General features: G+C 38.0%; 1 protein-coding gene and 1 long non-coding RNA gene across 3 annotated transcripts in view; one reads left to right on the plus strand and one right to left on the minus strand.

Moving 5' to 3' along the window:
• CADM2 (cell adhesion molecule 2) overlaps positions 1-26197 on the minus strand; it is a 1222723-nt gene that overhangs the window by 191227 nt on the left and 1005299 nt on the right. The window lies entirely within an intron of this gene.
• Positions 12891-26197, plus strand: part of LOC107183860 — a 14213-nt gene continuing 906 nt past the window's right edge. The window contains exons 1-2 of the long non-coding RNA XR_001514664.1: positions 12891-12924; positions 22412-22413. This is a non-coding gene — a long non-coding RNA (uncharacterized LOC107183860). The remainder of the gene's footprint in view (positions 12925-22411; positions 22414-26197) is intronic.

A 26197-nucleotide genomic window follows, 5' to 3' on the forward strand; every position in this document is an offset into this window, starting at 1 on the left:
GAACATTTATTTTCTGTTGTTCTTAACTATTTAATGCCACTGTTAATCATTTTGTTTCTTGCCCCATTTTCCCTGTAATCTTGATCTTGCCAACTATGTTTTTGCTACTGAAGCTACTTTTTTTTAAATTAATTTTTTACAGAGAGGAGGGGAGAGGGACAGAGAGTTAGGAACATCGATAAGAGAGAAACATTGATCAGCTGCCTCCGCCCGCAACCAGGGTACATGCCCTTGACTGGAATCAAACCTGGGACCTTTCAGTCTGCAGGTCAACGCTCCATCCACTGAGCCAAAACGGTTTCGGTGATTTAAATAAATTATAGAGATTAAGAAGAAATTAGTAGTTACCAAAGGACAAGGATAGTAAGTAGTGAAGAGGAGTAGGAGGGAAATGAATCCTATATAATAAAAGGGTAATATGCAAATTGACCAAACTGCAGAATAATCAGTCACTATGACACACACTGACCAACAGAGGGCAGATGCTCAACTCAGGAGCTGCTCCCTGGTGGTCAGTGTGCTCCCACAGGGAAAGCACTGTTCAGCCAGAAGCCAGGCTCATGGCTGGCAAGTGTAGTGGCAGCACTAAAGTTGTCCAACTGATGGCTTAGGCCCACTCCCCATGGAAAGCGGGCCGAAGCCATCAGTCAGACATCCCCCAAGGGATCTCAGTCTATGAGAGGGTGCAGGCCGGGCTGAGGGACTCCACCAAGTGCATGAATTTTGTGCACAAGTCCTCTAGTACTTATTAATAAAAGCCTAAGTGGTCATCATGCCATGATGCCCTAATACCATCACAAGATGGCTGCATGCACAGCAGTCACTGGCAGGTGGGCAGGGCTGGGCTTGACACTGTGTGCACAGAACTGAGCCTGCCTGGGAACATGCTCAGAGACAGGAGGAGGCAGGTCCCCCAGGTACATGAGGCCTGACTTGGGGTCCAGCAAAACCTGCCTAGGGGTCCCCGGGCTCTGTGTGGTGAGGTCTGCTTGGGGGTCCCACCTCCTCCTGGCTCTGCATGGTGAGGCCTGCCTGGGGTCCTGGGCTTCCACTTCTTGGCTCCGTGTGGCCTGGAGGCGTGACCCCTGGCTCCAGCCTACCTCTTTGGGGCAATCCATTGAGGAGCCCTGGATGTGTGGGTGGGGCCTACCTCTATGGGGCGATTGATTGTGGGGCTCCCGCACTGTGACAGGGCACTGGCAAGGCTGGGGGGGACCCCTGAGTACACTAATTTCATGCACTGGGCCTCTAGTATGGTTATAAAAGAACAGCACATAGTCCTTTTTTTTTTCTTGGCTTAATCCTTTCTCCCTTCTCATCCAGACCCCAACCTAGTCCCCTTTGACAGCTGTCAGTATGTTTGCTGTATCCATGTCTGTTTCCACTTTGTTAGTTTTTTGTTTTGTTTTTTTCATTAGATTCCACACAAGTGAAATCATATGGTACTTGACTTTCATTGACTGGCTTATTTCACAAAGCATAAGACATATCATGATGATTGCCAGAGGGAACAGTATAGCTAAGAGAGGTAGAAGAATGTAAATGGGGGATAAATGGTGATGGAAGGAGACTTGATTTGGTGAACACAAAATAAAATATACAGATGATGTATTATAGAGTTGTATACTTGAAACCTGTATAATTTTATTAACCAATGTTACTCCAATAAATTCATAAAAAAACAAAACAAAACAGCACAAGGAATGCCTGTAGTGATGAAAGTATTTTGTATCTTGACAATGGCTATGGATACATGAGTCTACACATGTAATAAAATGCATGGAGATACACACACACACACACACACACACGAGTACATATAAAACTGATGAAATCCAAATAAGACTGGTGAATTATATTATTGTCAATTCCCTAATTGTGATGATCTTTGCAGTATGTTATTTCACTGAAGAGTATATGAGATTTCTTTGAGTTATTCTTACAATTATATATGAATCTACAATAAAAACACAATTAAGATATGTTTACAATCATTTTATCAAGTATGGGGAATTATGAGGATATCAAAACTTAAAATTCATTGTACGCATTTGCCATCCAAGAAGAGAGAGATCCCAAGTGCCATAAAGCCTTAAATTACTGAAGCTTCCCTGTGTGCTTTCTGAGAGAGTAGGCATTATAAAATATTAAGATTTGGGGAAATTCTAAATTTTCATGATCTTTAATGTATTTTTAAAAACCATCCTCCCACACACTCAAATAACACATACGTTATGATTATAGTCCCTCTGCTACCATTCTCTGTTGACTCTAATTTCATAATGAGACATATTGCAAATATTTTTAAAACTGATTTTTATTGAATATAAAATATAAGGCAACTTTGATCATGATTGTGTTTGCAATTCCATTAAGATACACAAGCATTTTCAAAAATGTTTATTTGTGTTCTATCTCCTACATGTCCAAATATATATATGCCTTGTTCAGATGCTATAGGAAAACAGTGGGGCACAGATTTGTCATTTCCCCAATAGGACTTCATGCTATTTCAACTACTTTTCAAAACTATGATTTATTTTTTAAAAAATATTTATCACAAGTTATTGGTTTTTATAAAAGAGGTCACCAAAAGGGAAAACCTCAGGCTCCTGCCATGATACTGTATGGGTAAAACATGTTACTCACCCACTGTGTTCAATTTCATTTCCTCTAACACAGGCCCCACTGACAAAGAGATAGAACTTTCAGTGTTAGTGAATTTTCACAAAATAAACTTAACTCTTTTTTCCTCGGTTTATTTTGTGGAAATTGTATAACATCACTAAAGACAAACTGAATTACTCAGTACATACAAATAAAATTTTTACATTTACATCATTTTCATTGAGTAAAGCTAAAAGAACTGACTTTTGAATTAAATGATCTGCTCTAGGTATTTATATGAGGTCAAATTTTCTGTGGATAATAATGTTTGATTCATTTCCATATTTGGAATATGATAAGAATTGAATAATATCAAGTTTGTAAAGTACCTTAAAATAAATATATAATGATATTAAAAAAAACATTTTTAGTTTGGAATCCTTATGAGATCCTAAATATTTTAGTGCCTGAAATGTCTCAATTGATGAAGTTTACATAATCAGATAATATTTTGAGTTGTTTTATGACTGCTCCCAGCCTTAACTAAAAGGAGTGGGCTCTGAAAGGCAGAATACCTGCACTTTTATATAAACTCTATTAGTGATTAACCATGTAAATCTAGGCAAGTCACTTAAATATTATGCACCTCAGTCTGCTAATTGTTAATTTAGTAAACTGAAATATATGAATATATATCTAAAACCTAAAAACATATTCCCCCAAATCAAGAAACTGACACAATTGGTATTGTTTTTATAATAATAAATGATTATTTATTATGTAACTATCTTTGGTAATTCAGTTGCCACAACAAAAAAGCTGCTTAAATGAACATTTTAAACAAATCTTACATTTACAACATTCATTTTTTCCAGTTTGTAAATATTTATGATGTCATCTGCAGTTCACTTTATCATAGCATTTCAAGTATGAAAGAATACCGGAAAACCTAGAATAGTTCAAAAAGAGATATAATATAACTCAGTGGGTTTCCTGTGAGCATGATCCTTGTCTCGCTCATCTAGCATCCTGCCCCATCACTATCTGTACAGGGGGTATTCCATGAATGGCTATTGAATTGAAACTGAGAGCCAAACTCTGTACATGATAAGAGCAGAGGGAAAAAGAACAGAACGAGGAAGTCCTCTTCGATATATCTCCACAGGCATCCCCACGGGAGAGAAGGAAAAAAAAAAAGGAGAAGAAGAAGAAAATGGTGTCCCATTTAGAAACAGTTGAGCATAAAACAGTTAGAAATATTATGCTACAAAAATTTTTAACAAAGTAATAGTTCTTTCGGAAATGGTTTGAAACACTGAATGAGTGATCTCTGAAACTACCGTCATGCTATCTTACAGGTTCCAAAAAAAACAAAAGGTAATAATTCAACAGAGACGATTTATATTATTTAACTTCTAGACAGTAAGTCTCAAATATATAATGAACCTAAATAAAGGATTATAATATTTTCAGTGGCAGTGAATTTAATCTTTAAAACATTATTTGAGAACATGGAATGTTCCTCATTATTTAAATATCTTTTTTAAAAAAGAAACACTCAGTCCAACTGATGTGGCTAAGTGGTTGAGTATTGACGTATGAACCAGGAAGTGTGGTTTGATTCTTGGTCAGGGCACATATCTAGGTTACACACTCAGTCCGCATTGGGGGACATGCAGGAGGCAGCAGAACAATGATACTCTTTCATCATTTATGTTTCTATCTCTCCTTCTCTGTCCCTTCCTCTCTGAAACCAAAAAAATATATATTTAAAAAAATGAAATAAACACTAAAAGATTTAATTGAAAATAAAGATTTTGACAATTCTGTCAGGAACTAGAGGCCTGGTGCACAACATTCGTGCACTCAGGGTTGGGGGTTGGGGGTGTCCCTCAGCCCAGCCTGTGCCCTCTTGCAGTCCGGGAGCCCTTGGCGAATGTCCAACTGATGTCTTAGGCCCACTCCCCTTAGCCAGCAGAGTCCGGGAGCCCTTGGCGAATCTCCAACTGATGTCTTAGGCCCACTCCCCTTAGCCAGCAGTCTGACATCCACCAAGGGATCCTTAGTGCTGCCTCAGAGGTGGGAGAGGCTCCCACCACTGCTGCTGCACTCACCAGCCATGAACCCAGTTCAGGGCTTCTGGCTGAGCTGCACTCCCCCTGTGGGAGCACACTGAGCACCAGGGGGCAGCTCCTGTGTTGAGCGTCTGCTCTCTGGTGGTCAGTGCATGTCATAGCAACCAGTCATTCTGCAGTTTGGTTGATTTGCATATTAGCCTTTTATTATATAGGATAACTGAAGAAAAATACTAGAATTAAAAACATAAAAAAATAAATGAAGATGTATTATAAAGGATTGAAATTGCTCACACATCATGGAGATTAAAAATGAGCTAATAGGGTAAGTAGGCTACTCTGAGGTCATGCCTGATCAAGTATTAGGTGCCTGCCACCCATTGGTGAGGTGATTTAACAGATTCAAAATTGAGTTCTGGAGGATTTAACCTTAACTGCAAATAAGAAGTGTGGACCAATGAGCAAGAACCTATTAAACAGTACTTAACTTTGGACAAAAAATATTTTTTTAATATGCCACTGGTTCTAAATGGTTTATGAATTATACAAGTGCATATTTGGGATTTGTGCAATGTAAAATAAAAATTCCTAAGAAAATTACTTGGAGGATTTTAGTTACACTTTATAATTATTTCTAACAGAAGTTACTGGCATAATTAATAAATTTTATATTAATTACTTTTAAACCAATGAGCTTAATGATATTAGTACTACTGAATTTATCTGGCATTATTCATTTAAGAATCCAATAGCAATGTGTACATAGCTTGTTTTAAATATAGTTTTTATTTCTTAAGAGTTAGGATGGAGAGAGCCAAGATGGTTGCTGACAGGACAACAGGCTGCAAGATATTGTGTGAGTGAGAGAATGAGAGTGTGTGGACGTGCAGGGAGTGTCTGTATTTGTGAGTGAGGGACAGCTATATTCCACAGGACTGTTGGGAACTGGCGGACCAGGCTCCCCTGGCAGGCAGACTCTACTGCTGCTGAAATCTCTCCCAGAGTGGCTGGCTCTGTGGGAGAAACCATGCCATCTTGAAAAGGAGACGCTGTGATCAGAATCCCAGCCTTACCTTCAATCAGGGAGACCTCAGATACCTCCAGGAACCCTGCAGCCACAATGTCCAGGGACCAGCTGCCTCAGCTGCGAACCCACAAACACCGGGACTCCAGCCTCCCCAACCACGGGTGCCTAAAAAGTCTCTCAAGGAGGAGACAAAGCGGTGCTGAATCCACGGATGGGCCCTGCACCTTCTCACAGAGCAGATAGAAGGAACAGCTGAATCGAACAACATCCACCCATAATTGGTGAATTAAAGACAGCTGGCGATGCAATTTGTGGACAGAAAGGTCAGATATCACCTGGAGCAGTGGTTCTCAACCTTGGCTGCACATTAGAGTCACCTGGGAATCTTTTTAAAATCCTGATTTCTGGGCCTCATCCTTCAGAAATTATGTTTCTTTGTTATGGGATGGAGCCACAACATTAGTAACAAAAATATAGAATTTCCTGAGGATGAGGCCCAGAAATCAGGATTTTAGAAAGATTCCTAGGTGATTCTAATGTGCAGGCAAGGTTGAGAACCACTGGCTTGGAGAAAGGTAAGATCTGGGATCCAGGCTTCTAATTTTATTTCTCTTCTTACATGATTTCATTTAACATATAATCTTTCTCTTTTCTATACACACCCAGGGTTGGGCAAACGTTTTGACTCGAGGGCCACAGTGGGTTCTTAAACTGGACCAGAGGGCCGGAACAAAAGCATTGATAGAGTGTTTGTGTGAACTAATATAAATTCAAAGTAAACATCATTACATAAAAGGGTATGGTCTTTTTTTTTTTAGTTTTATTCATTTCAAACGGGCTGGATCCAGCCCGCAGGCTGTAGTTTGCCCACGGCTGGACTACAGTCTCAGAGGAAGGCTGCACCCCACAAAATCCGCAGCTGTTGTCTTCAGGGTAGCACTCAAATGTGGAAGAGGGTCCACAGATCAGCTGGAAGAAGGGGACTCTAGACATTAGCCCACATTTGGACTGGGCCCAGAAAGGCAGCCTCCCTGGCAGGCAGACTCTACTGCTGCTGAAATCTCTCCCAGAGTGGCTGGCTCTGTGGGAGAAACCATGCCATCTTGAAGGGGAGACGCTGTGATCAGAATCCCAGCCTTACCTTCAATCAGGGAGACCTCAGATACCTCCAGGAACCCTGCAGCCACAATGTCCAGGGGGGAAAAAGATGAGAGTCGGCACGCTTCCTTTGTTTTTTCTCTTTTTACCTCCTTGCTTTTGCTTGCTAAGTCCAGTACATTGGATCTTCCAATTAAAAACACTCACAGAGATTGCAGGGGAAAGTTGTATTTGTGGAAACTGGGGATCAGAGTGGGGAGAGATGAACAGGAAACCAGCTCTGGGGAAGTCAACACCCCCAACCCAGTATTAAGTGCTGCAGGGAAAAAAGAATCTAAACACTGGGTAGAGGGGCCTTTTAGCCCCATATATTAATACAGAAACACTGCCACCCAGGGGTTGTGTCAGAAATTGACTCTTGTGTAAATACAACTAAAGGCAGGCTGAGAAACAAAGTGAGCAGAGAGATCCCGCCTGCTTGAAAAAAGGGTTGCGACACAGAGGAGCAGTGGATCGCAGGAAACTTCAATACTGTGTTGTCTACCTGACAGGAAACAGACATGCCAAGCAGAACAGTAGAAAAAATGAACAACCTTCACTACTTCACTTTTTTATTTTTTATCTTTTACTTAAGAAACTGAATTTTTTTTCTCTCACTTGATTTAACATTGTTTATTATTATACTAGAGGTCCATTGCACAAAGAGATTTGGGCAATAGGCATTCCATACCCCTGGCTGCCAGCACTGGTTTTCCTCCAGCAATCGGGACCCAGGGCTTCCCTCCGGCCGGAGCCTTCAGTCTTTGCTCAGCCACTTTGCCCCTATGTATGCAAATTAACCGCCATCTTTGTTGGATTAATTTGAATACTCTCCTGATTGGCTGGTGAGTGTAGCAGGGGGCAGTTAATTTACATGTTTGTCTATTATTAGGTAAGATTTTAATTATTATTACTGCTACTATTATTTTAACTTTTTAAAGTTTTATTTTATTTTTTCTTTATTTTATTCTATTTCAGGATTAGTGTTCTACATTCTATTTTTATTTTTTATTTTAGCATTATTTTACTCTATCTCAATTTTTCCTCTAGGCCAACACTCTCTTCCTCACTTTTCCCTTTTTTCGTCCTGTTTCTCTTACCATGTTTCTGCTTTAGTTTTCCTCTATCCTTTCTTTTCACACCCTGTTAAAAATTGATATTAATCATATATCTAATTTCCTCTCCCCTGATCCAAGTCCCTGCATAATGCCCTCTTCTCTTTCTTCACTATTCAAATTTTTTCTTCCTTTTTTACCCTTATTCTTTCTTTCTGTCCTGTTGTTGTTTGTTTGATTGTTTGTTAGTTTGTTTTTGTTTTTTCATTTTTTTTTGCTTCTGTTTTTCCTCTTCTTGGTTGTTATCTTCTTCTACTAATAGCTTAAATAATTCCAATCGCCAACTCAGGCTTATCTACTCTCTGTTCTCCTTCTCCACTAGTACTCAGACACATAGATAGACAGATTAAATAAAGTGAATATATAAGAGTTTTCTCTTCATATACATATATTTCCCCCCCTTCTTTTTTTTTCTCTTTCTTTATTATCTTAATTTTTTTCCTTTTATCAATATAATTTTTGTACTCTTTTCTATCCCCTAATTATATTTTCTATGGTAGTCACCTTTATTTTGGGTGATTAGTATCATGAATACATTTATGTTCAGTGCCCTGTGAGTTGTGTCTTGTCTTGTTGTATTTTGTGCCTTTAAGTCAATGCAGGGAAGAGAGAGCTACATAACCAGACATCCTGAGAGGAGCGATCATGGGGAGACAAAGAAAACAGCCTGCATACAAAAGAAAAGAAGGAATCACCAGAAAAGGAAGCAAATGAAATGAAAACAAGCAATATGTCAGAGAAAGAATTCAGAGCAATGGTTATAGGGACGCTGAAACAGAAGGAAGACAAATTCAACAGTATATGTAAGAACAAAAAGAAATGAAGGACCAAAAAGAAATAAAAAAAAATGATATTACTGCAATAAAGAACTCAATAGGAAGCACCAACAGAAGAAGTGGAGGACCTCATCAGTGAGTTAGAAGACAAGATAGGAAAAAAATACTCATGCAAAGAAGCAACTAGAAACAAACAAACAACAAACAAAAAAAACCTTAAAAAACAAGAGGAGAGCTGAAGGGAAATTTGAGACAACAAGAAATGAAGCAACATCTGCATTATAGGGATCCCAGAAAGAGAGGAAACTGAAGAAGGAATAGAAAACCTGTTTGAAGAAATGATTACAGAAAACTTATCTGATATAGGGAAGAAAAAACTCACACAAGTCCAAGAAGCTCACAGAGTCCCAAACAAGATGAACCCCAAAAGACGGACACCAAGATACATTATAATTAAATTGGCAAACACCAATGACAAAGTAAGAATTTTAAAGGCTTCCAGAGAGAAACAGAATGTTACCTACAAAGCATCTCCCATCAGACTACCAACTGATTTCTCAACACAAAAACATCAGACCAGAAGAGAATTGAATGAAATATACAAAGTCATCAAAAGCAAGCGTCTGAATCCAAGAATACTGTACCCAGCAAGGCTATCTCAAGCAAAGTTGAGGTAGAAATCAGGAGCTTCACAGACAAAAAAATGACTAAAGGAGTTTATTACCATTAAACCAGCAATGCAAGAAATGCTAAAGTGTACGCTGTACAAAAAAGAAATAGGAAGAGGAGAAGGAACACAGGTATAAAGAATAAAAATGGTGACAAATAAGTACCTATAAATAATAACTTTAAATTTAAATGGATTAAATGCCCCATTAGAAAGACATAGGGTTACTGAATGGGTAAGAAAACACGACCCATATATCTCCTGTCTGCAGCAGATTCATCTCAGAACAAAGGAATCACAAAGACTGATGGTGAAGGGATGGGAAAAAGGTTTTTCAGGTGAATGGAAATAAAAAAAAAAAGGTGTGGTAGCAAAACTTATATCTGAGAAATTAAACCTCAAAGTGAAGGACATAACAAGAGATAAGAAAGGCCACTACACAATACTAAAGAGAGCAATTCAATAAGAAGACATAACTCTGGCAAACATATATGCACCTAATACAGGAACACCCAAACACATTAACAAAAAAAAACAAAAAAGCAAAAAACAAAAAACAAAAAAAAACTTCTGGAAGATATCAAGGGAGAGATTGACAGTGATTCAAGTCATAGTAGGGGACTTTAATACCCCACCAGCACCACTGTACAAATCCTCTAAACAAAGAATTAGCAAAGATATATCAATCCTAAATGACTCACTAGATCAGATGGACTTAATTGACATGTTAAGAACATTTCACCCCAAAGCAAACAGAATATATATTCTTCTCAAGTGCACATGGGTAATTTTCAAAGATAGACTATATATTGGTAAAAAGGAAAAGTCTCTACAAATTCAAGAAGATAGAAATCATATCAAGCATATTCTCAGATCACAATGGCATAAGACTAGAAATCAACAATAAAAACAATAAAAAACAAACACCTGGAGGCTAAATAGCATGCTGTTAAACAATAATTGGGTTACCAAAGAGAACAAAGAAGAAATAAAAAACATCATGACAACAAATGACAATAAAAATACAACAATCCCAGATCTATGGGACACAGTGAAAACAGTATTGAGAGGGAAGTTCATAGCTCTACAGGCCTATATCAAAAAAACAAAAAAAAAAATTGTGATAAATTATCTAACCCTACAATTCAAAGAGTTAGAAAGAGAGCAACAAGAACAGGCCAATGTAAGCAGAGGAAAGGAAATAATAAAGATCTGAGTGGAGATAAACGAAATAGAGACAAAAAAGTTCAACAAACCAATAGCCAGTTCTTTGAAAGGATAAATAAGATTAATAAACCTCTAGCCAGGCTCACCAAGAAGCAAAGAGATAGGACCCAAATAAACAAAGTCAGAAATGAAAGAGGTGGAGTAACAACCCATCCCATAGAAATACAAACAATTATGAAAAAATATAATGAACAACTCTATTTTTACAAAATGGACAACCTAGATGAAATCGACATTCTTAAAAAAATACAAGCTCCCAAAGTTCAATCAAGAAGAATCAAAAACCTAAATAGGCCAATAACTATCGAAGAAATTGAAGCAGCAATCAAATTAACACACTGAAATCTATGGCCTTTTCATACACCAATAATTAATTCTCAGATAGAGAAATGAAAACAAAACAAAATCCTATTTACCAAAAAATGTAAGTAACCTAGGAATAAACTTCACTAAGGATGTAAAAGACCTGTACTCAGAAAAGTATAGGACATTGAAAAAAGAGATAGAATAGATATGGAAAGACATAAGCAAATGGAAGAACATACCATGTTCATGGATTGGTAGAATCAACATCATTAAAATATCCATTGTACCCAAAGCAATCTACAGATTCAATACAATCCCCATTAAAATACCAACAACATATTCCAAAGATCTAGAACAAACTCTCCAAAAATATATCTAGAATAAAAAGTGACCCTGAATAGCCACGGCAATCCTGAGAAAGAAGAACAAAGTTGGAGGGACCACACTACCAGATATCAAGCTACATTACCAAGCTACAGTTCTCAGAACTGCCTGGTACTGGCAAAGGAAAAGACATATAGACCAATGGAACAGAATAGAGAACCCAGAAATCGACCCAAGACATTATGCTCAGTTAATATTTGACAAAGGAAACAAGAGCATACAATGGAGTCAAAACAGTCTCTTTAATAAATGGTGCTAGAAAATTTGGTCAGATACATGCCAAAAAAATGAAACTAGAGCAACAACTTACACCATACACAAAAACAAATTCAAAATGGATAAAGGACTTGAATATAAGACAGGAAACCATAAAAATCCTACAAGACTCCATAGGCAGCAAAATAGCAAACATATGTTGTAGCAATATCTTTACAGACACAGCTCCTAGGGCAATGGAGACTAAGTAGAAAATAAACAAATAGGACTGCATCAAAATAAAAAGCTTCTGCACAGAACCCTTATGCAACTGATAGTGGGAATGCAGATTGGTGCAGCCACTGTGGAAGACAGTACTGAGTTTCTTCAAAAAGTTAAAAATGGAACTCCTATTTGACCAGTAATCCCACTTCTTGGACTATCTCCCAAGAAATCAGAAACACCAATAAGAAAGGATATATGCACCTCTATGTTCATAGCAGCACAATTTACAATAGGTAAGATTTGAAAACAGCCTATGTGCCCATCAGCAGATGAGTGGATTAGAAAACTGTGGTACATCTACGCAATGGAATACTACATTGCTATAAAAAGAAGGAGCTTTTACCATTTGCAACAGAATGGATGGAACTGGAGAGCATTATGCTAGGCAAAATAAGCCAGTGGAGAAAGATAAATATTGTATGATCTCACTCATATGTGGGACATAATGATCAACATAATTTGATGAACAAGAATACATCCAGAGAGAAATGGCAGGGGAGGGGGCGTTAGAGAGCAGCCAAAGGACTTGTATGCAGTCATATTAGCATAACAAATGGACACAGTCACTGGAGTGGTGGGGTCTTTTCCTGGTGGGAATGGCTCGGGGGCAAGGGGAGTCAATTGGGGGGAAAGGAGACATATGTAAAATTTTAGACAATAGAAAAATAAATTAAAAAATAGAGTTATGACATTTATCAAGGTGATGATATACTTTTTACTAGCCACATTTTCAAATATCATTCAATTGGGTTTCAGTGAGTAATAATTCATGTTACATTTTAAAGTCCTTAAATAATAAGAAGAAAAATATTTCATGATATAATCACTTTAAAATGACTACTAAAATGCAGCAAGTAACAATCTCATTGTTTTCACATTTTTTCTCCATTTAACCTAAAACTTCCCCAAATAAATATAATGTTACTAGAGGCAAGGTGAATGAAAACTCATGCACTGGAGGGGGGATCCATCAGCTTTGCCACCCCCCTCTCACATTCTGGGAGCTCTCAGGGGCAGGATGCTACCCATTGATCAGGGGAAAGTGAAGTCCCATCATACCTCTCCTGCTGCTGCCACTGTTAGTAGCGTAAGCCTCGGCAGGCCCTGGTAACCTGAGCCTTGGGTGGCCACAGGCATCTGGACAGCTGCTATCTGAGGCTTGCCTGTGCCTCGGGCTGGCCCTTGGCGGCTGTGGGTCTGAAGGGACTGGGCACCACCATCTTGTGGCTGTGGGTGCCACCATCTTTGAGGGCATGGCAGTCAATTAGCATATTCCCTCTTTATTGCCTGTGGGCGTCACCATCTTTGTGATGGCATGATGGTTAATTAGAATATTCCCTCTTTATTAGATAAGACTAAAGGCCCAGTACACGAAATTCATGCACTGGGGAAAGAGGGTGTCCCTCAGCCCAACCTGCAACCTTTCCAACCTGGGACCCCTCAGGGGACATCCAACTGCCAGTTTAGTCACAATCTAGGACTGCTGGCTCCCAACCGCTCACCTGCCTGCCTGCCTGATCACCCCCTAGCCACTCCCCTGTCAGCCTTATTGACATCTAACTCTTCCCCTTCAGGCCCAATCGCCCCCAACTGCCCTCCCCTGTCAGCCCTGTCACCCCTAACAGCCTCCCTTTCTGGTCTCATTGCCCTTAACTGCCCTCCCCTGAAGGCCTGGTCACCCCCAGGGCTGAACTGCTGACCTATCAGACAGAGAGAGGCTTGGCTTCTGGCAAGGCCTGGAGACAGAAACAGGGAGAGAAGCCTCTGGCTGCAGATCAGACCCTGCTTCTCTCTCTGGGCCTCACCAGCAGCCGCATCAGCTTCTGATCAGCAACACCTCTCTCTTTCTCCAATAGGTCAGCAGTTCAGCCCACTGGCCAGTCCCCGCCCACCAGAGTCTGCTGTGCACACAGCCTGGTCTTCGGTTGAGCCTTCAGTTGTTTTGGACATTAGGAACCCTGGTTCTTTATATATATAGATGGATCATTCAGCATATAATATTCACTTAGTATATGTAATTTTCTAAAATGATTTTATTCTGTAAAATTAGTGACCCGCTGCATGGAATCGTGCACATTGAAAGGAAATTAATTAAAGGCAGCCAGTAGGATGGAACTGGGAGAGATGGGCCAGACACATCCTGGAGCCAACCTCCTGCAGTCCCTCCAAGTGTTTGTAGAAGGAGAAGGGTCCTTCTGGCAGGTGGGGGACCTCGGCCTGGCCTTCAGGGATACAGGCAAATCTGCCTCTCCAACATCTCCCGAGTGGTCCCGGAGTGCAAGAGAGCACTCTGCAAAGTTGTTGCCCTACAGGGTGTGGAACACAAGTGCAAGTCTGCAGTAAACCAGATTTTGGGCTGACAGTGCCCCAGCAACAATATAACCCACAGATGAAGGTGGAATTGCATAGCCCCATGAGGAATTGGCCTCCCTCCTCTCTGGTTTCGGGGTGCGTCGCCCAAGAACCACTCATGCCAAGTCACTGCAGTGCAGCAGCTACTGCATTGAGAATCTGGCCCCTGGCGGTCAGTGCGCATCATAGTGATCAGTAGGATTTAGCATATTAGGCATATATATTGTTATATAAAAAAGATTAATGATACACATATTAAATTTAATCCAATAAATTATTAATGTTCATCTATATGTACAATAATATGTGTGAAACCTGGTGGAAAATACAGAGATATCCTATATAATAAAGAGGCAATATGCAAATTGACTGTCATACCCTCACATAAGATAGCTGCCACCATGTGGACAAACGATGGCTGCCACAAGATGGCCATCAGGGGAGGGCAGTTGGGGGCGAGATCAGGCTGTCAGGGGTGGGCAGTTAGGGGCGATCAGGCAGGCAGGCAGAGAGGTTAGGGGCAATCAGGCAGATAGAGGGTTTAGCGTCAATCAGGCAGGCTGGCAGAGGGGTTAGGGGCGATCAGGCAAGCAAGCAGATGAGCACTTAGGAGCCAGCAGTCACAGATTTTGATAGGGATGTCTGACTGCCGATCTGTGGGATCGGGTCTAAACTGGCAGTTGGACATACCACAAGGAGTCCCCAATTGGAGAGGCTGCAGGCTGGGCTGAGGGAATCCCCACCCCCGTGTATGAATTTCATGCACCAGGCCACTAGTATCCTATATAATAAAAGCCTAATATGTAAATTGTCCCCTTGGGTGGTCATTCTACCAGGAGTTCAACAGCTCGCTATTATGTGCACTGACCATCAGGGGGCAGCATGGAACATGGCAGGCATTGGTGGACATGGCGATGGCAGCAGTGGGACCCCACCTGTGCATGAATTCATGCACTGGGCCTCTAGTATATACATAAAAGCCTAGGAGACCCTCTGGTGGTTCGACTGTTAGCTATGATGTGCAATGACCACCAGGGGGAAGACACTCAACTCATGAGCTTCCAACCTGCAATGATTTGGCAGCTGTGGTTCTCAGGTGAGACACCCAGAACCAGAGATGAGGGAGTCTGATTCCGGGGTGAGTCACCTGAGAACTGCCTTCTTGCAATCTGGAACCTCTCAGGGGATGTCAGAGAGCCGTTTTCATTCCAATCCCCACAGGTCAGGCATGGTAGCTCCTATTTTTTTTTTTCCAGCTGAAATATCTACTATTTACAAGGGTAAGGAAAGGACAAAGAATGAAAGCTGCAGTGAGGTCAGCTTTGGTTTGGTACACTAGAATGATTTTTCTGTTAATTATATCTTTAACTTAATAAATCGGGGAAAAATAAGTCAAATAAGCTCTAATAATGCTTCTAATGGGCCACAGATACAATACTTAACTCTTGTTAGAACTTACAAATCATATATTTACTTCTATGATGTCAAATATGCCTCTAGATGTTACATAATGGGAAACATAAACAAATCTAGCCACTCTTGTTCTTATACTAGAAGTATTATTTTCTTTAATAGCCCAAATATTTTATTTGTTAACCAGAGGCCCAATGCACAAAATTCATGCAAGTGTAGGCCTTCCTTCCTCCAGCTGCCAGCACTGGCTTCCCTCTGGTACCCAGGACCTGGGCTTCTCTCACAGCCCCAGCTTCATCCAGAAGGACGCCCAGTCTAATTAGCATATTATGTTTTTATTATTATAGATTATTATAGATAGTATAATAAAATACTGATTATCATCAGTTTGTGTTATTCATTATAGTATTATGGATGGCTAGAAATGAAGAAATTAACACATGAAGACAGAATAAATCTCAAGCTAGTAAATCATTTTTGATTGTTGTTGTTTTACAGACATACAACATACTAGTAAAACAATCTAAATCAATCTTCTGGAAAATTGGTAAAAAACAACCATTGCTCTAGAGCTGATTTTTGCTATACCAAGTTTTAGCTTGAACTAAATTTTTATTGAAACCATAGTAAATGGAATTTTAGAATAGAAATATGAACAGAATCCAAGCAATAAATCTGGAAATTGTGTCACTATTTGAAGGAAGCTTTCTAGTGGTATAATTTAAATTTATAAACCCCAGCCTCTCTTACTTCAAATATTTGAAAACAAAAATACCTATTTTCATTCCAACATTTGAAATCTATTTTTATGAAACATTTGAAAAAAAAATATTGCCACACTAAAATGTACTACTAAAGCAATATACTTGGGTATGGAAAAGTTATCAATATGCTTATGGAATGAATATAAGTTCAATGACATTGTTACTTTTGATCTTCTTGCTACATTTTGCCCCTCTTCCTCACAATGTTCACCTCATGATCTGTCCTGATGGAAACTCCTCTAGTATTTTACTCTATTAAATTCCTAAAGCCCTGCACAGAGACCAGCACACAATACATCTATATACTTACCCTAATTGTGTTTTATAACATAAAAATTTTTATGTGACATAAAATGCCATCTAGTTTCCCATCTCTCCTCAAAATGACTAATAATTTAGAAATGCATGAGCATTTGTTCAAATAGTGTGTGTAATCCATGTCTTTTTACCTCAAGGCATATGTTTATCTGCATGTTTCCAGGGCATACTTATCATTCAAGTTAATTACCATATTACCCACCTCCAACCACATTCTCATTTCCTTTAAGCTTCCAGGGTAGACAATGAGAGATTAAAAGTGAACATTGTGTAGTTATATATGGTCTATTATTTATAGGCTGGTATATAGCATTAATCTTATTATACAACTAGAGGCCCAATGCACAAAATTTGTGCATGGGTAGGGTCTGTAGGCCTAGCTGGCAATCAGGGCCGATTGGGGCCCTCAGGCTGCCAGCTAGCCAGCCAGGGCCTTACTTCCCCAGATGCCGGCTGCAGTCCGGGGCCTTCCTTTGTTCTGCACCACCCCCTAGTTGTCAGGGCATGTCATAGTGAGTGATCAAACTCCCAGTCTCCCAGTCAAACTCCCGAGGAAAACACTTTGCATATTAGACTTTTTAAAAAAATATATATTTCATTGATTTTTTTTTACAGAGAGGAAGGGAGAAGGATAGAGAATTAGAAACATTGATGAGAGAGAAACATCGATCAGCTGCCTCCCGCAGACCTCCCACTGGGGATGTGCCTGCAACCAAGGTACATGCCATTGACCAGAATCGAACCTGTGACCCCTCAGTCCACAGGCTGATGCTCTATCCACTGAGCCAAACTGGTGAGGGCTGCATATTAGCCTTTTATATATATAGATGATCACCTGGAATATCTAGCCATGAATGAAACTCTTTCTTTCTTTTTTGTTTTTTTAATTGTTGACAGTAGTACAGATGTCCTCCAATCCCTCCGCTTTTATTCCCCTTATCCCAGCTAAGCCTTCATGCCAGACCTTCATCACACTATTGTCTAAGACTATTTCTTAATGGCCCCCAGTAATTAGTATAGTGCTTTGACTATAAATCCCATTCTCTCTATTGGATAAGAGAGCCAATGAACAAGTAAAAACACAAATCTATAATAATAAAAGCGTAATATGCTAATTAGACCTGACAGTCGAATGACCTTCTGGATGTCCTTCTGGAAGACTTTCCAGACGAAGCCAGGGCTGAGAGGGCCAAAGCAAACCACCACAGCTGTGAGGGCCAAGCCCCTTGTACAAATATCATACATTGGGCCTCTATTGAATAAACAATTTGCTAGATTTATGAAGTCATAAAGTAAAATGAGTAAGGAGCATATGCTCTAGTAAAAATTGGCATTTTAGTATAAAAATGACTGAAAATTTTATGTTCTAGTAGGTTTCCTTGCACCTGATAAATTTTAATTTTGTAAAATTTGATGTCAAAGGAGTTTACAGCTTTTTATTTTTAGGCTCTAAATTTTTAGGCTTAATATTTTTTGCCTATATTGTACCAAAATATCGTTAAAATGCCCAAATAAATAAAATACAATAAATATTTCCACAATTCAAACAAAACAAAAGTCATTTTTCTAAGCTCCCATCTTAAATCTCTTTGGACATTTTAATATGATTTGAATTATGTAACTGAATTTTTTAAAATCTAAGACAGTTGAGTTGTCATCCTATAGTTTAGAGTGGTCAATGACTGCAAAACTTCTAAATCTATGCTTTCAAACATTGAAAATGTACTCCTCTTAAAGAAAGTAAGTAGGCTTATCTACTCTTACTTTGACTTTGTCATAAACAAAAAGAACTTTTAAAAGCCAAAGCAAATGCACTTAAATCTTTTAAATCTCTAGAAAACCATTTAAATATCATTATACCCACTGATTTTACATTAGGTTTTCTTTTTGATGTAAGTTTCATTTCAGTATCTTAAAGTATAAAATTTTTCTTTAACTTGTAACAGTAAAGAACTTCTCAGGGTCCTTGGTGGATGGCAATATATACTGTAAAAGTACCAGGGATATAAGCTACTTCTGATTGTGAAAGTCTTCTGAGAGTAAGTGATCCTGGAGAAGCATGTGTAAAAAATTGTACTTGCAGTGTCCTAGAATACACTACCACTTCCGCTCCCAGTCCATGTTCAGGCACATGGCCATACTGTAAGGGGCTGGCAAATGCAGTCTGTGCACAGGAAAGGGAGATATAAGTGATCAGTTTATGGTTTCCGCCTTGCTATTGTAGTTTAAATTGTACCACTATATCTATATGCACTAATACTTCTGTATAAAAATTAATGTGGATGTCCATAAATGCTGGAAAACAGTAAATAACATACTTTCTCTAAATAGTCATGATTTTGGTGTATTTGACACAAACATTTAACTTAAGTTACTAAATTATGAAACAGAATTATGAGTCTATCATTTGTGAACATGTTCTCATCAATGCTGACCTGGATTCAACAAAGAAGAAATATCCATAGAGGAAGCATTACAGTGATTTCTTAATGACTATTTTATCCTCAGAGATGAGCGTGACCCTAGTTTTAGAAAATTGGGTAATATTTTTTGTTCATTATCAACTAAATTAAATTTAAAAAAATATTCATTATGAGTTATATCAATTATAATTATGTATTAATTAGGTATATATTTATGAAAGATAATACACAGTAATCATTTCATTTTAATTCTGATATCAATTTGCAATAAAATGCAATATTTTCTTACAAGATATAACTTTTTCAATTATTAAAAAACCTAAATTTCTTTATATAATGGAGTCTTCTAAAATGTGAATTCCTTGAGAATTCTAAATTAACTTTGACTAAAATAATTATTGAAAATGGAAAATGCTACTATCATAGCCTCCCCATATATTATCATTATGTTCTAATTTCATATCTTTGACAATCTATATAGTACATTTTGAGAAAAAAATAAAAGTAGTTCTAAGTCCATAGACTATAGATAGGTATGTTTAAAGTCTGTAAATGTTTTTACTAGAAAACACAGAGAATATAGGAAGTGGTTATTGGCATATGACTGAGAGGCCACATTTATTGTTGTCAAATCCATTAAATATTAGAAGCTAGTAAGCTTATTTGGGAGTAATATAGAGATCGTCTTCCTATTTATTGAGTTCTTCACAATGTATTGAGCAAGCTCATGAGATAAAAGGCCATGCCCAAAACATAGTTCAAGTAAGGGCTACCTGATCTGCCAGGACTGTTTAAATGTCTTCCCCTCATTGCAGGAGAATATGCCCCAAGTGACATTTAAATCCCTTATAATGACTTTAGGAATCTACCTTTAAAATTTACTTATTACTTTCAATTATAAATTTAATTTGTAAATTTATTCAATTATAAATAATTTCTGATTCAGTGATCAGGAATCACTAACTCAATGATACAGTGTAGTCTATGTATAGTTTCCTCTAATAAAAAAACTTCAATAGATTTTTAAGGTGTTTTATATTAATGATCTACTTATATAAAAACCATGGGTGGTGTTCATCACGACCTGACCACCGTGACCAAGCGGAAGGAAGTCTGTCCTGCAGGGGTTGTCTTGGCAATGGATGCACCCTCCCCCGAGCTGTTTCCTGAAGCTGTTTCCAGTGAGGGCAGGGTTTGAGGCAGAAACCCACCCTCAGAGCGTGGACCCACTGAATCCTGCGCCCTCCCTAGCTGTTTCCCGTGTGTGGCCTGAGGGAAGAACCCCAGAAATGCCAGAGCACCAGAAATGCCCAGCAGCAGTGAGTCCTGGGTTGCTGAGGTGGAGGCCACGGCATGGTAGAACTCTGGGTCTGGCCCAACAGGGAGCATGGCCGACCTTCAAACCAGACCCTGACAGTAGAAATGAGAGACACCCCATTCCTCACAGAATCTGCTGTTGGATAGCTTGCTGTAAGTGGCCTGCCAGTCAGAAACCCCATTCTCCTGCACCCTGGACCCTGACAGGAGGGAGGAAGGAGCCCCTTTCCTCACAGAATCAGCTCTTTTTGTTACTGTTTAATTATTAATGAGTTTATATATTATTTTCATATACATTTTATTAATTTCCTTTCATCTCTCACACTTCTATTATAGAGAAAGGGCAAATAGCAATATTAAAATATCTCTGCTAATTAATTCCCCTTTTTAAAAAAATATATTTTATTGAATTTTTACAGAGAGGAAGGGAGAGGGATAGAGAGGTAGAAACATCAGTGAGAGAGAAACATTGATCAGCTGCCTCCTGCACACTCTTTACTGGGGATGTGCCCACAACCAAGGTGCATGCCCTTGACCGGAATTGAACCTGGGACCCTTGAGTCCACAGGGTGATGCTCTATCCACTGAGCCAAACTGGTTAGGGCAATTAATTCCCTTTTAATGTGCACAAATTTCACGCACCGGGCTACTAGTGATATAATAATGTTTATGGTTCTATTAATCCATATTTTAAATTATTTGATATAAATTAAACCTCATGCTCAATATGTTGCTCTAAGTAGCTGAATTCTTATGCTAAAACATTATCACATAAATAAGCTAGAGGCCTGTTGCACGAAGAGATTTGTGCAGTAGGCCTTCCTTCCCCTGGCTATCGGCATCAGTTTTCCTCCAGCACCTGGGACCCAGGACCCAGGACTTCTCTCTGGCTGCAGTGGAGAAGCCAAGCCTCTTCAGTCTTCAGTCATCCTCAGTTGTCTTCAGTCTTCACTTGGGCTGGAGCCTTCAGTCTTCGCTCCGTGCCTGCATATGCAAATTAACTGTCATCTTTGGTTAATTTGCATACTCATCCTGATTGGCTGGTGGGTGTAGCAGAGTGACACCAATTTGCATGTTTCTCTTTTATTAGTGTAGATGGTTCAACAAGAACTGCTCAGATAATCAAGTGTGTTTTAAAATTTAACTTTATAAAATTAGTATGCATACACTCAAAATGGTTTCTCTGTCTTCTAGGTGTCAGTGCACTCATCAAACAGATGCAAAATCAAGTATTTAGAAAGAGTAACACAAAATCATGAAGAAATATGTACACATGTCTAGTTAATAAAGGTGAAATCCTAAAAGACAACATTCATTTTTGACAAATGAGAAAAAATAGGAATGTATTATTCTGTGTGTGTGTATTTACATATAAAACTACAATATCTTAGATCAGATGATTCCTTCTGCCCAATATCTTGCCTGTATAAAAACTGAAGGCCTTTCATTCTTACTGATAGAATATCTACTCTCTTCAAGAAAAATGGGTTAAGGAAAAAAGAACATATCATTTCTCAGATAGAAATAGAACATAACAGAAACTTAGTTTTAAAAATTCAAATCTAAAATGCCAAAGATTCAACTATCTGTTGACATGATATACTCTGCATTTGAGATAAATCAAATATATATCATTACTACTAGTAACATATTGATAAAATGTGTACTGCAAAAAAAGTAGCAACTTCCAATTCTAGCAATTTTAGTCTTCAGGATTTAATTTACACCGTGACGTTTAACATTAATTATGATTTATTATTTACATGAAATGTTCAAATGATACTGTATGTGCAACCACATTATAGTTTGGTAAGTAAAGACAAGATTTGCTAGAAGCCTCATCATAGCATGAACACCACACAATTGCACTTACTATATATCTGTTCAATGTCTCCTGCTGGGTGCCTGTAAAACTTTATAACGGGTGGGGTCCCAGAAGTATTCAGCATGTGGCCCACGGAGTGTATCAGCCCCAAACAGGGTAAGATTCGGCTGTGTGAAGGAAGGGCTCTGCACCTGTCAGGCGTGCAATCGAGAAATGACTCCCATTCTAGAGCCACATAACTTAGTCTGTCCCAGGTTCTGCCCAGACCTCAGCAAGGCAAGGACACCATGAACATTTCATAGGATAAACCACATGTTAGGATACAAAACACTTCTCAATAAATTTAAGAAGATTGAAATCATGTCAAGAATCTACTCTGACCATAAAAGGTGTGAAACTAGGGGAAAAAGGCCCGAAAAGCACACTAAGACATGGAGGCTAAAAGATACATCACTAAACAATGAGTGGGTTAAAAATGAGATCAAGGAAGAAATCAAAAGATACTTTGAAACAAATGACAATGAGAACACAAAATCTATGGAACAAAGGGAAAGCAGTACTAAGAGAGAAATTCATGGTATTGTAAGCATAACTCAAGAAACAGGAAAAAATTTGCCGAAACCGGTTTGGCTCAGTGGATAGAGCGTCGGGCTGCGGACTGAAGAGTCCCAGGTTCGATTCCGGTCAAGGGCATGTGCAGGAGGCAGCTGGTCGATGTTTCTCTCTCATCGATGTTTCTAACTCTCTATCTCTCTCCCTTTCTCTCTGTAAAAAATCAATAAAAAAATATATAAAAAAAAAGAAACAGGAAAAACTCTAAAATAAACTAACTTTTTTTAAACTTAAAATAACTAAGATAAAAACTACAAAGCCCAAAGTGAGTAAAAGATAGGAAATAATAAAGATCAGAACAGAAATAAATAAAATAGACTCTAAAATATGCAAAAGATCAATGAAACCAAGAGGTAGTTCTTTGAAAGATAAATAAGATTGGCAAACCTTTAATCAGACTCACCAAGAAAAAGAAAAGAGAGCGAGGGAGGGAGAGAGAGAGAGAGAGAGAGAGAGAGAGAGAGAGAGAGCCCAAATAAATAAAATCAGAAATGGAAAAGAAGTAACAACTGACTACACAGAAATACAAGGGATTGTTAGAAAATATTATTAACACCTATATGCCAAAAACAAAAATAAAAAATTAGAAGAAATTAACTAATTCCTAGAAGCATACAATCTTCAAAAACTGAATCAGGAGGGGGTGCAGTATCCACCTGGTATTCTGCCATCTTGATTTCCCTGTGAATATTTTCTTGTTTCTTCAAAACAATATTTCCCTAGGTATTTATCACATGATTTCTTATTTTCCTTTAGAAAATATCTTTCAGTATTTGATAAAGTTCATAATTTTATACAGCTCACTATTTTCCTGGGTTCACAGAACAAGAAAATGATGTGGTATTTGAACTAAACAGTTTCTATAAATTCTCATTCTTTTCAACCATCTACAATATATTGGTTTTCTTGTAGATATATGATAGATATATTAAATATATTTGTCATACCCCACTATAAAGCCACCATTTATAGCCATGCGGTGGTGTAACTATCATTGAACATTTATATTAAAGAAAGAAAAAGACTATATGCCATGCTATTATGGAAATGCATACACAAAGCTACACTGGGGATGAAAAAAAAAAAAGTCTGCTTTCATTAGATAGAGGAAACAGCCTTTGGTGATTTTGTAACATTACAGGGCCTTATGGCTGTGAAAGCCTTGAATCGCTGCTTATAACATAGGGGAAAAAATGACTCAAGACTGTATTATGTACATTTCTAATAACCCGCCTTATCTCCTACAGCCTGAAATTTTGATTAAATTTTAATAGTTCTGCTCCTATTTAGGGGATAACATAATTATTAGGTGAAATAAATTCTACAGTATACAAACCTTGAAAATCTAGAACCATGCTAAAACATTTAACAAAATTGCTTTTCTATTTTTGAAATTCAGGCACAGCCACAAAATATATAAATATAATACATATTTCATCAATAATGCTCATGTATTTCTATGTGTTTAATATTTTTCATTGCCAATGCACATTTGTGAATGAAAGTTTAAAAACTTAATCTTGCCTCCTTCCCTCAATTTCTCTACTTCATAGTAGTTTTCCCCTTCTTATGGGCAGGAAATATGTGTGCATCTTACAGAAAATAATTACTGTCTCTAAAAAATCAGTAAATCAATATTAATTAAAATATTATTTCTAAAATATCTTAATGCATAAATCAAACATCCAATGGGAATATAATAAATCTCAGGGCAATAAAACAATTTACTATGTAGTATTTGAAAAATGACATACTACTTTCTAAGTTTAAGGAATTTAATATAGTTTTATTTTTTTTTACTTCATTAATTTGTTTTTAATATATTTTTATTGACTTTAGAGAGGAAGGGAGAGGGAGAGATAGAAACATCAATGATGAGAATCATTGATCGGCTGCCTCCTGCACAACCCCTTATTGGGAATTGAGCCCACAATCCAGGCATGTGCCTTTAAGTGAAATCAAACCCAGGATCCTTCAGTCCCCAGGTCAAAGCTCTATCCACTGAGCCAAACTAGCTAGGGCTTACTTCGTTAATTTCATTTTTCTTTACCTTAGTTCTCTAAATTCTTTTTAAAGTGCTAATTCATATTAAAGAATATGCTAACTTTTAGAAGTCTATCAATGTGTAAAAAAAATGGACAGCACTCAAATTTGCTTGTAACAGATTTTAGCAAAGGCAGAATCAGTGACTAAAAAGCAAAGACAACATGTTTTAATATGTCACTATAACTAAAGTACAAAATTTTTTACATGTTTATGTTATGCTAAATATAGTTTATCTATATAAATCACATATACAATATGATTTATCTTATATAAATTCATATAAATACATACACTTTCATGTACACAGGTTGAATATATAAAATATATAAATAATTTAATAAGAGGAAATATAACATAGAATAAAAGTCCAATGTACAACTAAAATGGTTGAAGCTGAGAACCTTAGGACACCTGAGGAGTGACTGATAAAAGCTAATTTGATAAAAGTTTTTTAGGAGTTCTATAGAAAGAGATTTATTTTTTTCAGTTCACAGTGGTAATATTCTAAAATTCACTGAAAAGATGAAATACATTATATATATATATCCATTTAGACACATCATGTGAAATCTATAATTAAAAAGCACATTGTGCATGTTCTTTGCTTGTTTTTTGTTAATCTTCACTTGAGGATTTTTTCCCATGGATTTTCAGAGTGGAAAGGAGGGGAAGAGATACAGAGAGAGAAACATCCTTGTGTGCCCCAACCTCCAACCTGGACCGGGGATCCAGACGGCAACTGGAATTGAACCCTTGACCCTTCAGTCTGCAGGCTGACACTCTATCCACTGAGCCACATTATGTTTTATTGCATTAAATATAGTGGTTTGCAAGTAACCTTGAATTTCTACTTTGTAGCTGGGCTGAAATGAGATATACTATGGAGGTGCCTGGTCACACACTACACTCTGTAGTTCCCAGGAGGGAAATCCATGGTGTGATACACGCTGGTTCAAAGGCTCCTACACTTGCTGGCTCCATGGTTTCCATATAAAGCTCTGAGATCTGGGCGTCCAGGCTTTGAGTGTGACTTGGTCTTGGAGATGGAGGCAGGCCCAACAACCATCTTACACTGTGGAAAAGATTCTGGTTGTCTCTTAGCTTTGACTGAAATAATAAGGACCACATTAAAAGGAAGAGTGTATAAAATAGCCTTCCAGTCCAGGCGAGAATAAGAAAAATGCATGTTTCAGAAATAATCTGCTACACAACTGCATTTGTATTGTACATTCCACAACACACTTAGGGTAGTCCTACTGTGCAAATACTTTCTGGGAGGTTTCTAATGGGGAAAAAAGCTTTTAAATACTGAATAAGTGCTGCTTT

The sequence above is a fragment of the Myotis davidii genome, unplaced genomic scaffold (genome assembly GCF_000327345.1).
Source record: "Myotis davidii unplaced genomic scaffold, ASM32734v1 scaffold42, whole genome shotgun sequence".
In the NCBI taxonomy this organism is placed as follows: Eukaryota; Metazoa; Chordata; class Mammalia; order Chiroptera; family Vespertilionidae; genus Myotis; species Myotis davidii.